Below are 14,166 nucleotides of genomic sequence, written 5' to 3'. Positions count from 1 at the left end.
GGAAACAGTGTCAGAGTTTATCTTTTTGGGCTCCAAAATCACTGCAGATGGTGATTGCAGCCATGAAATTAAAAGACACTCCTTGGAAGAAAGTTATGAGCAACCTAGACAGCATATGAAAAAGCAGAGACATTACTTTGCCAACAAAGGTCCATCTAGTCAAGGCTACGGTTTTTCCAGTAGTCATGCGTCAAGGTGAGAGTTGGAATATAAGGAAAGCTGAGTGCAGAATTGATGCTTTTGAACTGTGGTGTTCAAAAGTCTAAGAAGACTCTTGAGAGTCCCTTGGACTGCAAGGAGATCCAACCAGTCCATCCTAAATGAGATCAGTCCTGGGTGTTCATTGGAAGGTCTGATGTTGAAGCTGAAACTCCAATACTTTGGCTACCTGATGAGAAGAGCTGATTCATTTGAAGAGACCCTGATGCTGGGAAAGACTGAGGGCAGGAAGAGAAGGGGACAACAGAGGATGAGATGGTTGGATGGCATCACCGACTCAACAGACATGAGTTTGGGTAGGCTCCTTGAGTTGGTGATGGACAGCAAGGCCTGGCATGCTGCAGTTCGTGGGGTCACAAAGAGCTGGACATGACTGAGCGACTGAACTGAACTGACCTGATTTAAGGAGTGATAAGAGTTTAATTTAGAGTTGCAGACACTATTTCTGCTTATGACTCTTTTTCCTTCCTGTCTTCCTTCTTTTATAATTTTGTTCTCACATAATAGAAATGAATATAAGTAGTTACTGCAATAGAATTTGAATTATTTCTATTATTATATTTTTATTTTAATTATATCTATTATTTATATCTTTTATTTTACTATGTTGAATCTTTCTGTTTGGAAACTAGTTACTTGCTCAAGTCATGCAGCTTGTAAATGGCAGAATACTTCTCAGACTAGAGTCAAAAATTTTTAAAGTTCCTTGTAGTAAGCTATTCAGTGTCTCAGATTCTTCTGCTAAAACACAAATACAGAATTACATTCTGAAGGGCTTGATCTCTGCTGCTGCTCTCTAGCCATCACCTTATTTCATGTTTGAGAAGGTAATGCAAGGTCCATTTACAGAGAAATGATCTTAGGCTGATATGAGTTGCCAATGGCAAACCCTCTTGGACAAAGGACTCAAAGTCAGCTAGTCCTTGACCCAGAGTTCATAGACAGACAGCACTGGTTTTGCACTTCCTTGATGACTCAGATGGCAAAGAATCTGCCTGCAATTCAGGAGACCCGGGTTCGATCCCTGGATTGGGAAGATCCCCTGGAGAAAGGAATGGCAACCCTCTCCAGCATTCTTGTCTGGAGAATTTCACCGAGAGAGGAGCCTGGTGGACTGCAGCACATGATGGGGCAACTAACATGATGTTACACTAAAAAAGTCACTTTGCAGCTTTACGCATTGTTGGGTAGCCTCTCCCAATATTGGTGGTCCTTGACCATCTGGGCTCTTCTCAAAACCTGTCAAACTCCTCCACCTTTTTCTTTTTCACAGTCAAGTGAGTTACTTATTCCTCACAGCCTCAGGGCCATGCCTACTATTAGAAGTCATCCACTGTGGACTTGGGCAGTGTTCCTTACTTTGCTCCTCCTATTGAAGTGCTCTCCAACTCTTCTGATCCCTCCTATTCTTCCATGTTGAGAATCATCACTTTAAAAGAAGCTGTCCAAACTAGTATTGCATAAGCTGAATAAGGTCTACAATATCACCTGTTTGTAAAATGGAATTCTTAAAAATTAGAATTTGAAAGCCTTTAATCAAACTGTGCACTTGCAGATAGCACAGACCATATACTCCCAATCCACATTACCTCACCAGTCTGCAAAGACTTCTGATTGTGCATTATGTGTGTGTACCCACTCAGTCGTGTCTGACTCTTTGCAACGCTTTGGGCTATAGCCTGCCAGGTTCCTCTGTCCATGGGATTTTTCAGGGAAGAATACTGGAGTGGGATGCCATTTTCCTCCTCCAGGGGATCTTCTGGACCCAGGGATCGAACCTGCATCTTCTGTGTCTGTTGGATTGCAGGTGAATTCTTTACTCCCTGAGCCATAGAGGAAGCTGTGCCTCAGCTGCAGTCTAGTCTTTCTCACTGAGGACTTGCGTCTACTGCCACCATGGTAACTATCAAGCATGTTTCAGGGATTCCCTGGATCCTTATGTCCAGATGTAACCTCTGTTCACATCTTTAACTGCTTACTCTTATTTATTTACCTATTTATTTATTGAGTCATGCCTTGCAGCCTGCAGGATCTTAGTTCCCCAACCAGGGATTGAACCCAAGCCCTGGACAGTGAGAATTCAGAGTCCTAATCACTGGACCACCACTGGAATTCCCTTTAACTACTTACTCTTAACTCTAAACATTGGAGTTTTCTTTCACATCTTACTTTTCCTTATCTTCCATCTATCCTTAATCAATCCATTCATTTGAAGTCATCTTTAATTGTTTCTTGGAGAAATCACCATGGAAAGGATTGCGGATTCTACTACAAAACCATGTTTGTGCTTGTCCTGTCCTGTCCATCTCTCATGTAATAAAGTCAGTCTTACACGATATCTCAGTGGGGCAGATATGGGAGCCTCCCAACTCCTCTCCCTGATTTCAGTATCCTTTTTCCTGCTCTTCATGTTCAAGACAATCATCAGGATTTTGTTCCTTGGACCCATATTTTAGAAATCATAATCCTGATGGAAAGTCTCAATCTGTCTCTAACACTCCAGTCTCATCTCTCCCCACTACCCTCCCTGTCATCCTGTGCTCTAGACACTGTAAACATATCAGAAGCACCTATAGCATTTTCACAGACTTTGCCAACTGGCTGGAGTAGCTTTCCTTCCCTCTGGTCAACCCTCCTCCTTTTCTCCCAGCCCCTCTGCCATAGCATGAATCACATTGCTTTGTTACCATCACCTCCACCCCAGATTCAAGAATACCCAAGGCAGGGACCACATTTTATCTAACTTTATCTCAACAGCTAAACTTCCATTTGACTTAAACTAACAAAAACAAATAAGAACAGCAGCAGCATTGATACTGAATTATTAAAAAGGCATTCTCAAGGTGCCTTGAAAGATTAAGAAGTGGTTCCAGAAAATGGGAGATGGCTGAATAAAGACATAAATGCATTCAACTGGCTAATTTACCACAGAAGGCTCACTGCTTATGGCTGGTGAGGGATTTCCTGCATGAACTAGATGTATGAAATGCAGCCACATATAAATGGCATTAATCTGTGTGACTTCAAAAGCTTGGACCTTCCTGTGTTAACAATGTCTGCCTATATATCAATGCAATATAAAGTTTTTTTATATTTAACTCAGATTCCCCAGGCTATTGATTAAGCAAGAATTCAAGCCAGTTAATAAACACACTTCAGCAAGAATCTCTAAAAAGCCAGTACTGTGCCAGATTGCACGAAGAGGAACGGGGGCACATTTATCAGTGCAATGTGGAAATCCTGTGCTCTTTATATATGGCTTCTCATAACTGATAGTCTTCCACACCTACAAGGGTAGATATTAGAGGGTTCTAAAAGCTGCAAGGACAAAATTAGCAACATCTGGAAAATTCTATAAAACAAGATAATTAAATGTTAAGATGTATCACAGACAGAATTTACTACTGAATTAAATTGGTTCCATTATTTGTGGTGAGGCGAGGAGGCGAGACTTGTTAATATCAAGCAGAAGAACTATAGTTGTCCAGTTATCCCCATAAATCCTTGGGGCCTTGGAGAGAGAAATCCTTGGGGCCTTGAGAGAAAAGAGATTTTTATACCAGCATCTTGTTACAGCATTTGAAATCCAAACTTTTAGAATCACTTCTTGGTATGGTGAGTGCCAAGGTAATGTCAAATACACCTGCCAGTTTACAATTAAATAAATGTTTCTGAACCTGCTCTGGCACATTGGTTTGACGTTATGTGCTCTGCTTATTTTCTCAGTCGTGTCCAACTCTTTGCGACCCCATGGACTGTAGCCTGCCAGGCTGCTCTGTCCATGGGGATTCTCCAGGCAAGAATACTGGAGTGGGTTGCCATGCCCTCCTCCAGGGGATGTTCTCAACCCAGGGATCAAACCCAGGTCTCTCATATTGCAGGCAGATTCTTTATCACCTGAGCCACCAGGGAAGCCCAAGAATACTAGAGAGGGTATCCTATCCCTTCTCCAGGGGATCTTCCCAACCCAGGAATTGAACCGGGGGTCTCCTGCATTGCAGGCGGATTCTTTACCAGCTGAGCTACCAGGGAAGCCCAGATTTGATGTTATAGGATGTCCCAAATAAGTGGGTGAAGCCATGAAAAACAAGATTTTGCATGATTGAGATGATGTTTGTGAATCACAAACAACAGTGCAGAGTCTAGTTCATTTCACAAATGTATTTAAACATTTTAGCTTCCACAGAGCATTGTAAGTAGCAGTGCATTAAACTGTTTTCAGACATGAACACTTCTGTGGAAATAATCTGGCTGCCTAGTCACTTAAAAGGATGTGGGAATGAAACCCTTGGAAGCTCCCAGAAGGAACACTGAAGACCCCCAAACCCAAGGCTCCCTCTGCCTCTGCATAAAGGAGGGAGAAATGGGAATAGGAAGAAAGGATGGTTCCAAGTAACCAAGAACAGATTCCAACAAGGATCTTAGTGGGCACCCCAGCCAGATAAAGGAAAGGGAAATGAAAAGGCTTCTATTTGTGGTGGAGTGTGTGTGTGTGTGTGTGTGTGTGTGTGTGTGTGTGTGTGTGTGTGTGGAGTATATAGAGGAAAACAATAAAGCAGCAAAAGAGATATTAAGAGATACTGAGATTGAAATATGTCCTTTCAAGAGGACAATCTGGCCTTAGGAATTGAAAGCTTTTTTTTGAAGTCCACATCCTCTGAACCCAGTCCTGAGGGCTTTACTCTTGTGATTTAATAACCCCTGGCAGGCCCCACCTCCATATAACACGACACTGGGGATTAGGTTTCAATACATGAATTTCAGGGGATATAAACCATCAGTCTTTACTAGCGTGTGAGATGAGTGCAATTGTACAGTAGTTTGAGCATTCTTTGGCATTGCTTTTCTTTAGGATTGGAATGAAAACTGACCTTTTCCAGTCCCGTGGCCACTGCTGAGTTTTCCAAATATGCTGGCATATTGGGTGTAGCACTTTCACAGCATCATCTTTCAGGATTTGAAATAGCTCAACTGGAATTCCATCACCTCCACTAGCTCTGTTTGTAGTGATGCTTTCTAAGGCCCACTTGACTTCACATTCCAGGATGTCTCTCTCTCTAGGTGAGTGATCACACCATTGCGATTATCTGGGTCGTGAAGCTCTTTTTTGTACAGTTCTTCTGTGTATTTTTGCCACCTTTTCTTAATATTTTCTGCTTCTGTTAGGTCCATACCATTTCTATCCTTTATTGAGCCCATTTTTGCATGAAATGTTCTCTTGGTATCTCTAATTTTCTTGAAGAGATCTCTAGTCTTTCCCATTCTGTGGTTTTCCTTTATTTCTTTGCATTGATTGCTGAGGAAGGCTTTCTTATCTCTCCTTGCTATTCTTTGGAACTCTGCATTCAGATGCTTTTATCTTTCCTTTTCTCCTTTGCATTTTGCTTCTCTTCTTTTCACAGCTATTTGTAAGGCCTCCTCTGCTGAAACTGAAACTCCAATACTTTGGCCACCTCATGCGAAGAGTTGCTGCTGCTGCTGCTGCTGCTAAGTCGCTTCAGTTGTCTCATTGGAAAAGACCCTGATGCTGGGAGGGATTGGAGGCAAGGGGAGAAGGGGACGACAGAGGATAAGATGGCTGGATGGCATCACTGACTCGATGGATGTGAGTCTGAGTGAACTCCGGGAGTTGGTGATGGACAGGGAGGCCTGGCGTGCTGCAATTCATGGGGTTGAAAGAGTCAGACATGACTGAGCGACTGAACTGATCTGAACTGAAATCATCAGTCTATTGTAGTGTATATATAAGGATGTTATCCCAGTAAATTTATAATGGCTAAAAACCAGATGCCGCCTAACTGGTAAGAAAGAAGAGATGGATAAATTTATTAGAATGGTTTGCAGTTATTGAAGATGATCCTATCAATTGGTACTCTGGCTATGGGAAAATGTCAACAATGAAAAAATCAGTTACAAAGTAGTATGTATTGGCATAATGTTATTGTATTTTTAGAAAATATAAATACATATAAAATAGACCAATTCTAGAAGAATATGCCCTCAACAATTAACAGTTTATCTCCAGGTGGTTAAATTTTAGGTGATAATCTTCATTTTAATTTTTTTTCCTAGTCTTTTTTCCTTTTCTTCATTTTTTTATAATAAAAAAGTCAAACTTAAACATCTAAGAGAAATACATACAGACTGACAGTGATAAGAAAACAGGTGTAATATAGGCCAGGGATTGCATAAAACACATACAAGGGCTCTACAAATTGCTGTGAAAAGAAGAGAAGTGAAAAGCAAAGGGGAAAGGAAAGATATAAGCATCTGAATGCAGAGTTCCAAAGAATAGCAAGGAGAGATAAGAAAGCCTTCCTCAGCAATCAATGCAAAGAAATAGAGAAAAACAACAGAATGGAAAAAGACTAGAGATCTCTTCAAGAAAATTATAGATACCAAGGGAACATTTCATGCAAAGATGGGCTTGATAAAAGACAGAAATGGCATGGACCTAACAGAAGCAGAAGATATTAAGAAGAGGTGGCAAGAATACACAGAAGAACTGTACAAAAAAGAGCTTCATGACCAAGATAATCACGATGCTGTGATCAGTCACTTAGAGCCAGACATCTTGGAATGTGAAGTCAAATGGGCCTTAGAAAACATCACTACAAACAAAGCTAGTGGAGGTGATGGAATCCCAGTTGAGCTATTTCAAATCCTGAAAGATGATGCTGTGAAAGTGCTGCACTCAACATGCAAGCAAATTTGCAAAACTCAGCAGTGGCCACAGGACTAGAAAAGGTCAGTTTTCATTCCAATCCCAAAGAAAGGCAATTCCAAAGAATGCTCAAATTACCACACAATTGCACTCATCTCAAACACTAGTAAAGTAATGCTCAAAATTCTCCAAGCCAGGCTTCAGCAGTACGTGAACTGTGAACTTCCACGTGTTCAAGCTGGTTTTAGAAAAGGCAGAGGAACCAGAGATCAAATTGCCAACATCCGCTGGATCATGGAAAAAACAAGAAAGTTCCAGAAAAACATCTATTTCTTTTTTGACTTGACTATGCCAAAGCCTTTGACTGTGTGGATCACAATAAACTGTGGAAAATTCTGAAAGAGATGGGAATATCAGACCACCTGACCTGCCTCTGGAGAAACCAATATGCAGGTCAGGAAGCAACAGTTAGAACTGGACATGGAACAACAGACTGGTTCCAAATGGGAAAAGGAGTACATCAAGGCTGTATATTGTCACCGTGCTTATTTAACTTCTATGCAGAGTACATCATGAGAAATGCTGGGCTGGAAGAAGCACAAGCTGGAATCAAGACTGCCCGGAGAAATATCAATAACTTTAGATATGCAGATGACACCATCCTTATGGCAGAAAGTGAAGAGGAACTAAAAGCCTCTTGATGAAAGTGAAAAGGAGAGTGAAAAGTTGGCTTAAAGCTCAACATTCAGAAAACTAAGACCATGGCATCTGGTCCCATCACTTCATGACAAATAGATGGGGAAACAGTGTCTGACTTTATTTTTTTGCACCCCAAAATCACTGCAGATGGTGACTGCAGCCATGAAATTAAAAGATGCTTATTCCTTGGAAGGAAAGTTATGACCAACCTAGATAGTATATTGAAAGGCAGAGATATAACTTTGCCAGCAAAGGTCCATCTAGTCAAGGCTATGGTTTTTCCAGTGGTCATGTATGGACATGAGAGTTGGACTGTAAAGAAAGCTGAGCGCCAAAGAATTGATGCTTTTGAACTTGGTGTTGGAGAAGACCCTTGAGAGTCCCTTGGACTGCAAGGAAATCCAACCAGTCCATTCTAAAGGAAATCAGTCCTGGATGTTCATTGGAAGGACTGATGTTGAAGCTGAAACTCCAATACTCTGGCCACCTCATGCGAAGAGTTGACTTATTGGAAAAGACCGTGATGCTGGGAGGGATTGAGGGAAGGAGGAGAAGGGGACAACAGAGGATGAGATGGCTGGATGGCATCACTGACTCGATGGACATGAGTTTGAGTGAACTCCCGGAGTTGGTGATGGACAGGGAGGCCTGGCGTGCTGCGATTCATGGGGTCACAAAGAGTCAGACACGACTGAGTGACTGAACTTAACTGAACTGATACTTACTGCCACACGTGTGTGTGTGTGTGTGTGTGTGTGTGTGTGTGTGTGCTCAGTCTTATCTGACTCTTTGCAACCCCATGGACTATAGCCCACTAGTCTCCTCTGTCTATGGAATTTTGCAAGCAAGAAGACTAGAGTAGGTTGCCATTTCCTACTCCAAAGGATCTTCCCAACCCAGGGATCAAACCTGCATCTCTTGCATTGGCAGGCAAATTCTTTACCACGGTTCCATCTGGGAAGCAACCAACCTTTATTAAGAGCCCTACTAAGTGCTAAGTACTGAGGTATACACAGATTTTGAATTCTGTGTTTGGAATTGAATAGAACAGAGAACAAGATTCAGAAAATGCAAGGTTTTTATCTGAATTCTACAACCAATCTTGGGCAATCGCTTAACATTTCTGATCCTTCAATTCCTCAGTTATAAAACTAGACATTAATGATATCTGGGTTACTTTTTCAGGTTAGAATGTGAATACTTCTAATAGAATGCTCTAATAGAATGCTTTTCAAAATTTAATTTTAACTTGGAGTTAATGGTAAAATGCAGATTTGATTCAATGTATCTAGAAAGAAACCTAAGCTTCTGCCTTTCTAACATGCTGTAAGGCTGCTAGTTCTAGGCTTATAATTTTGAGTTGCAAAACTCTAATATACATGATCTCATTGAATTTTCCCCAAGAATCCTTTAAGATAGCCATCCTTGGTCCTATTTGACTGATAATGGAGTGACCTGTGTAGGATCATACTCAGAGAGAATGGGAAAGCAGAAGTCTTATTATTCCTAAGCTCCAAGATGTTTAATGTCGCATTCAGTTCTAAACTACTATAATTAGAAATGACTGCCACATTCACATAAAGTGAACTGCATCAGCAGCAGAATTGATAAAGGTAAGCTGTTAACAGAGTTCAGAAGAATGAGAGATCACTTTACATGGGAATCAATAAAGAAGACATAGAGGAAATTTAACATCAGCCTTGAAGGATGGCAAGGATGAAGGTAAGCAAAGATGAAGAGAGTATATACAGCAGTTAGGTATGATATGGCATGATCAGAGGGAGCTTGCAGAGTGGGGCCTGGGATAGCAGAACAGGCCTCAGGAACTAATCCACATGTTTGTTACAAGAGCCAAAGATAACTTGAAGGTGTTCAGTCTTAGAGACTAGAAAGTGAAAGTGAAGTCACTCAGTCGTGTCCAACTCTTTGCAACCCTATAGACTGTAGCCTACCAGGCTCCTCCATCCATGGAATTTTCTAGGCAAGAGTACTGGAGTGGGTTGCCATTTTCTTCAAAACTAGAAGGATACAGCAAACTAAAATTTTCAGCATAGCTTTGGAAACCCTTTTTAAAAATATATAATTCATTTAATGGCAACTGGTAATCATCAAATTAGCGATGGTCACCTTCAAAAGTTATTATACAAGCTATGCTGTCATTTCTCAAGGTTGACCACATACCTGAAGTCAAAGACATTTCCCACCTAAGATGCGTCATTTAAATCAGACTTATCACCTGTATTTGTAAAACCACACCTAGCTAAAGAACTAGGTCTGGGGACCAATACGTGGTCTTAATACAGGGAAGGTTTGGAAGCCCTTTACCAACTTCCTTCCTCTCCCAACACTTCCTCTGTCTCTGTCCTTCTTCTTCCCTCTGAGAACTAGGGAATTAATCCACTCTTCACGACGTAAGGCTTTCCTTTCCCTGTCCTAGGTATGCTTTCACGATGCCACCACTCAGGTCCGCGAGCCTACGTCTTGAGCCTGTACTCCATAAACTTTACTTTTTCAGTGAAGCTTTTTAGCATTGGCCCCATCTTACCTGTCATCTTTTCTCATTTATGTGTTCTAGGGACATCTGCTGTCAAGCACTGGGCAATAAATAAATATTATCAGCAAAGTCCCTCAGTGTCTGCTTCTCCCTCTTACCTAAAGTTCCAGGAGGAAAGCACTGAGTCATTGCATTTCCTTGGTTTACTCCCACGATTTAACATCTTGCATTGAGCATAGTAAGTACTGCCTTAGTGCTAGCCATATTACTACCTTGTTCTAAGAGGAGGATAAAGTTTGATAAGAAAAATGACCTTCTTTTTTTTAAAAAAATAAGCTCCTTTAAGTAGATCTCCTGAGAGAAGCCTTAAGTCCTTACCCTTTGGCTCCAAAGCATGTTGTAAAAGGCCAGTTGTATGTGGCCTGCCTATAGGAACAATAGAGTTAATTTTCTCCTTTTGAAATTGTGACTCCCACCCTCTTTCCCTACCTCTAAATGTTTCCTTTTAAAGAAAAGCCATGGCTCACTGCTACGGAAAATTAAAGATAATCACATAAAGATCAAGGTCCAGGCTGGTGCAAGCACTGAGAGAACATTAAAATCACGACTTGAATTTCTCTTGTCCTGAGCACTGCCAAGGACTCCTAATGGAAGGCCAGTCTTCAGAAGACATGCTTATATCAGACTTTTATTACTTGTACCTCTTGGTTCACAAATTATTTTGACTCAAACAAATTGGAGGTGGCCTTCAGTTGAGATGAAATGGGAGAGGTACAACATATTCATAGATATAACATATTCACTCCTGAATATTCATTGGAGGGACTGATGCTGAAGCTGAAACTCCAATACTTTGGCCACCTGATGCAAACAACCGACTCACTGGAAAAGACTCTGATGCTGGGGAAGATTGAAGGCGGGAGAAGGGGGTGTTTTGAAATGGTTGGATGGCATCACTGATGTGATGGACATAAGTTTGAGTAGGCTCCAGGAGTTGGTGATAGATAGGGAAGCTGGGTGTGCTGCAGTCCATGGGGTCGCAAAGAGTCGGACACAACTGAGTGACTGAACTGAACTGATATATATACACACACACATTAAACTGTGTGTGACTACCCTCCTCCACCCCATCACAACATCAAGTACCAAGAAAAAGCAGGAGAGTTTATTATGCAAAGTTTAATGTATAAGGCTTAGGAGAAGAGGAATTAATTACATCTCCTTCCTCCAAGCTATACTTCTGGCCTCCCCAGCTGCATCAAACTTGCTCTTCCACCTCCTCTTAGTTCCAGATTGTGTTTTGGCAATCAGACTCACACTTCACCTACCTCAGAGTTTCTTCCCATTTTCAGAAGCCTCAATTTCAAGATTCTTGTCCTTTCTTACCCCACTCCCCAATCACACGTTGGCCTGATGGCTTGAGGTGGTTTTCTTGATGATCAGCTCTACGGCCATTCAGGAAGGGTGCTTAATCTTTGCCCCCGTACAATCATGGAAGTTATCAAGGGTGTTTTAAAGGGTGAAAAGTATCTCTCATCAACATCCAAGGCTCAAGAAGACATCTACCAACAGAAAGCTGTGCTTAGCTCAGAAAAAGAGATTGATCATGTATACACACAACTGTCACATTATAACCTAGCACGTTAGATGTTTTTACAAGAGAGGTACAGAGAGATGAGAGCTCAAACAAGAGGAACCAGAGAATTTAGGTGAACTTTTTCATTTTCTTACTTTTTAATTGTGTTGGACCCTAAGATGCATGAAATTAAAACTGGTGAAAACCAGCCACATCAACTTGCTGTGGTGACTCAAAAGTTGTCGTTTCTCAACTCAACTTTGCTGAAACACTTGATTCATGTTGTTCTTATTTAACCTAATTTGCATTGATTTAATCAGGGCTGGTATGCTTTAAATACATAATAAATTGGGATTCTGCAACTCAGATGACTTAGAATAGCTAAATTTCAATAAAGCTCATTTCAATCTGTTAATGTATACGGTTCTGCCAAGGGGTTTAAAACCGTAGAAAAGATGCAAACTTGCCACATTAGAAGTGGGAAAGGTTTAAAGATACCATCCAGATGAAATGATTTGGGGGATAATAATGTGAAAAGCAATATATATATATGTACATACATATATTTTAATTACAGCCGAGACACATCTTCTACGTTTTAAGTAGCGTACTTAAAAGAAAACTCACATATAAATGCAGTGAATTTAATTTTATTCTCCTTCCTTCTTGCCAACACTCAACTCTTTTCTGCCTCTCTGTACCAGCTCTACAAATCAAGTGACATCCAAAGTGGGACCTCTTCTTGCCCATTTGGCAGGCTCTATCATCACTTTGCCAAGCTGCCTACATTAGGAGAATTTTCTTCCTAGCAGCCATGGGGATTGGGTGGCTTGTACTCAACAATACTTGCTGAATGGTTGGCCAATGTTTACCCCTGCCCACCCCAGCCTCCCAACCCTTTATAGTTTATGGCTCAATCAGCCGGCTTGCTGTCAGGAATAATTGTTTTGGCAAGAGGTGAAAACACTTGATGGTGAAATTGTTTGTCTGTTAAAGTGTTCTGCAGCACCTTGAAGGTGCCAGGACAAAACCCGCAGGTGCTCAGCAGAGTTGAGAAAGAGGCAAGAGTGACAGAGAGGCAACCATCAAGAATGGGATGGGAAGACCACCACTTTGATGTGGGAGAGGAGAAAAGAAAAACTATCTGTGCCAGGAAGAAGCTGTGAGACCTTGAATAATCACCCAGTGAATCTTTGCTTGGGTTTTGTTACGTACAAAATTAAGGGGGTTGATTTCCCAATGTCTCTTTTAGCTCCTAAGACAGCATGTGATGTCTAGGACATTCAGATTTGTTTTCCTTCCAATTAAATGATGCATCTCAGAGATGAATGACCAGGGCAGAGCTCAGAGGAATACAAAAATGGAATGATTCATGCCCTTGTTCGTATGACTTTTCCTGAAAAGTATCACCAGTCTTTGGTGACTTTGATTCCACTGGTTGGTGTCTTCAGGTTGGGTGTTAAGGCCCAGCCAAGTTACTTGTCCAAAGCAAGTCCAGTTCATTCTTATCAAATGTGAGTACAACTACAGATGATGCCCACTTATTTTCAGTACCTAACAGTCAGACATGATAGAAATGCAAGGTGAGGCGATGGGAGTTCACATTTGATTCTCCCTATCACCATTCTGGGCATCTTAAGTCAAGACGGTCAGCTTATCCACTCACTTCTGGCAGGGCTTCTCTGTCATTCTTTAAAAAAAAAAAAAAAAAAAGATCACCAACAGGTTCCTGACCATAGCAATGCAGACCCTCTCCAAACAAGCTGAGACAAGACAGAGCTCATTACAAGCTGAAGGAGCCCATCCATAAATGATTGTTAATGGAAATAATCAGGCAAGGATATCTCTTCACACTCAGAAGGCACAATTTAGTAACAGTGTCAAAGCTTAAGTAGAGGTGTGTATGGAAGTGGGTTTAAACGACCCCTTCTCCGCTCATTCTCTGGCATATTCCCCTGGAGTGGAGTGTACTGCAGGGTTCTGTAATCACCGTGAGCAGCACGTCAGGGTCAGCCCTCCCGTGTCAGGCAGTAAAATCTTTCTTTAATCCACCGGGGACCTCACTGACATCTATGGAGACTAGTGAAGCCCCGGGGGGATCTTGGGCAAGAAAGACTCTCTGTACACAGATATACATACGTTTCAGCCACTCTGGGTCTCCTACCTTTGGATTGGGATGGCTTCCCAAATCGGCCGAGTTTGAAAAGCATTCCCCCCACCCCCCCAACCCCATCCACAACCCCAAAGCGCTGGCTGACTGCAGAACTCCAGTCCTCGCAAGGGAAAAAAAAAAAAAAAAAATCTCAGCCAAGTCCCCACAATCATTGCCTTCCTCTAGCTTCTCTCAAGTTGCTTTTCTAAAGCAAGGGACCAAATGTTGATTTCTCTACGAATTCCTACGTACCTCTTACACGTAGACAGCTTTAAAGCGGGAGGGGGGGAACATTCCTCAAAGGGAAAGGAGAGGGGGAGCAGAACAGAGTATTTCAGTCTCCCACTTGGAAATATCTCAGT

At 41.6% G+C, this 14,166-nt stretch overlaps 1 protein-coding gene and 1 non-coding gene across 5 annotated transcripts in view; both read right to left on the bottom strand.

Moving 5' to 3' along the window:
* Positions 1 to 14,166, bottom strand: part of CTNNA2 (catenin alpha 2) — a 1,404,594-nt gene that overhangs the window by 407,180 nt on the left and 983,248 nt on the right. The window lies entirely within an intron of this gene.
* On the bottom strand, positions 9,810 to 9,927 carry LOC114114223 (small nucleolar RNA SNORA72). Its single transcript, XR_003589054.1, has one exon. It is a non-coding gene; the product is annotated as a small nucleolar RNA SNORA72 (small nucleolar RNA).

The sequence above is a fragment of the Ovis aries genome, chromosome 3, assembly GCF_016772045.2.
Source record: "Ovis aries strain OAR_USU_Benz2616 breed Rambouillet chromosome 3, ARS-UI_Ramb_v3.0, whole genome shotgun sequence".
Taxonomy (NCBI): Eukaryota; Metazoa; Chordata; class Mammalia; order Artiodactyla; family Bovidae; genus Ovis; species Ovis aries.
The sequence above is the reverse complement of the archived record's forward strand: the minus strand, read 5'-3'. Positions and strand labels throughout refer to the sequence as shown.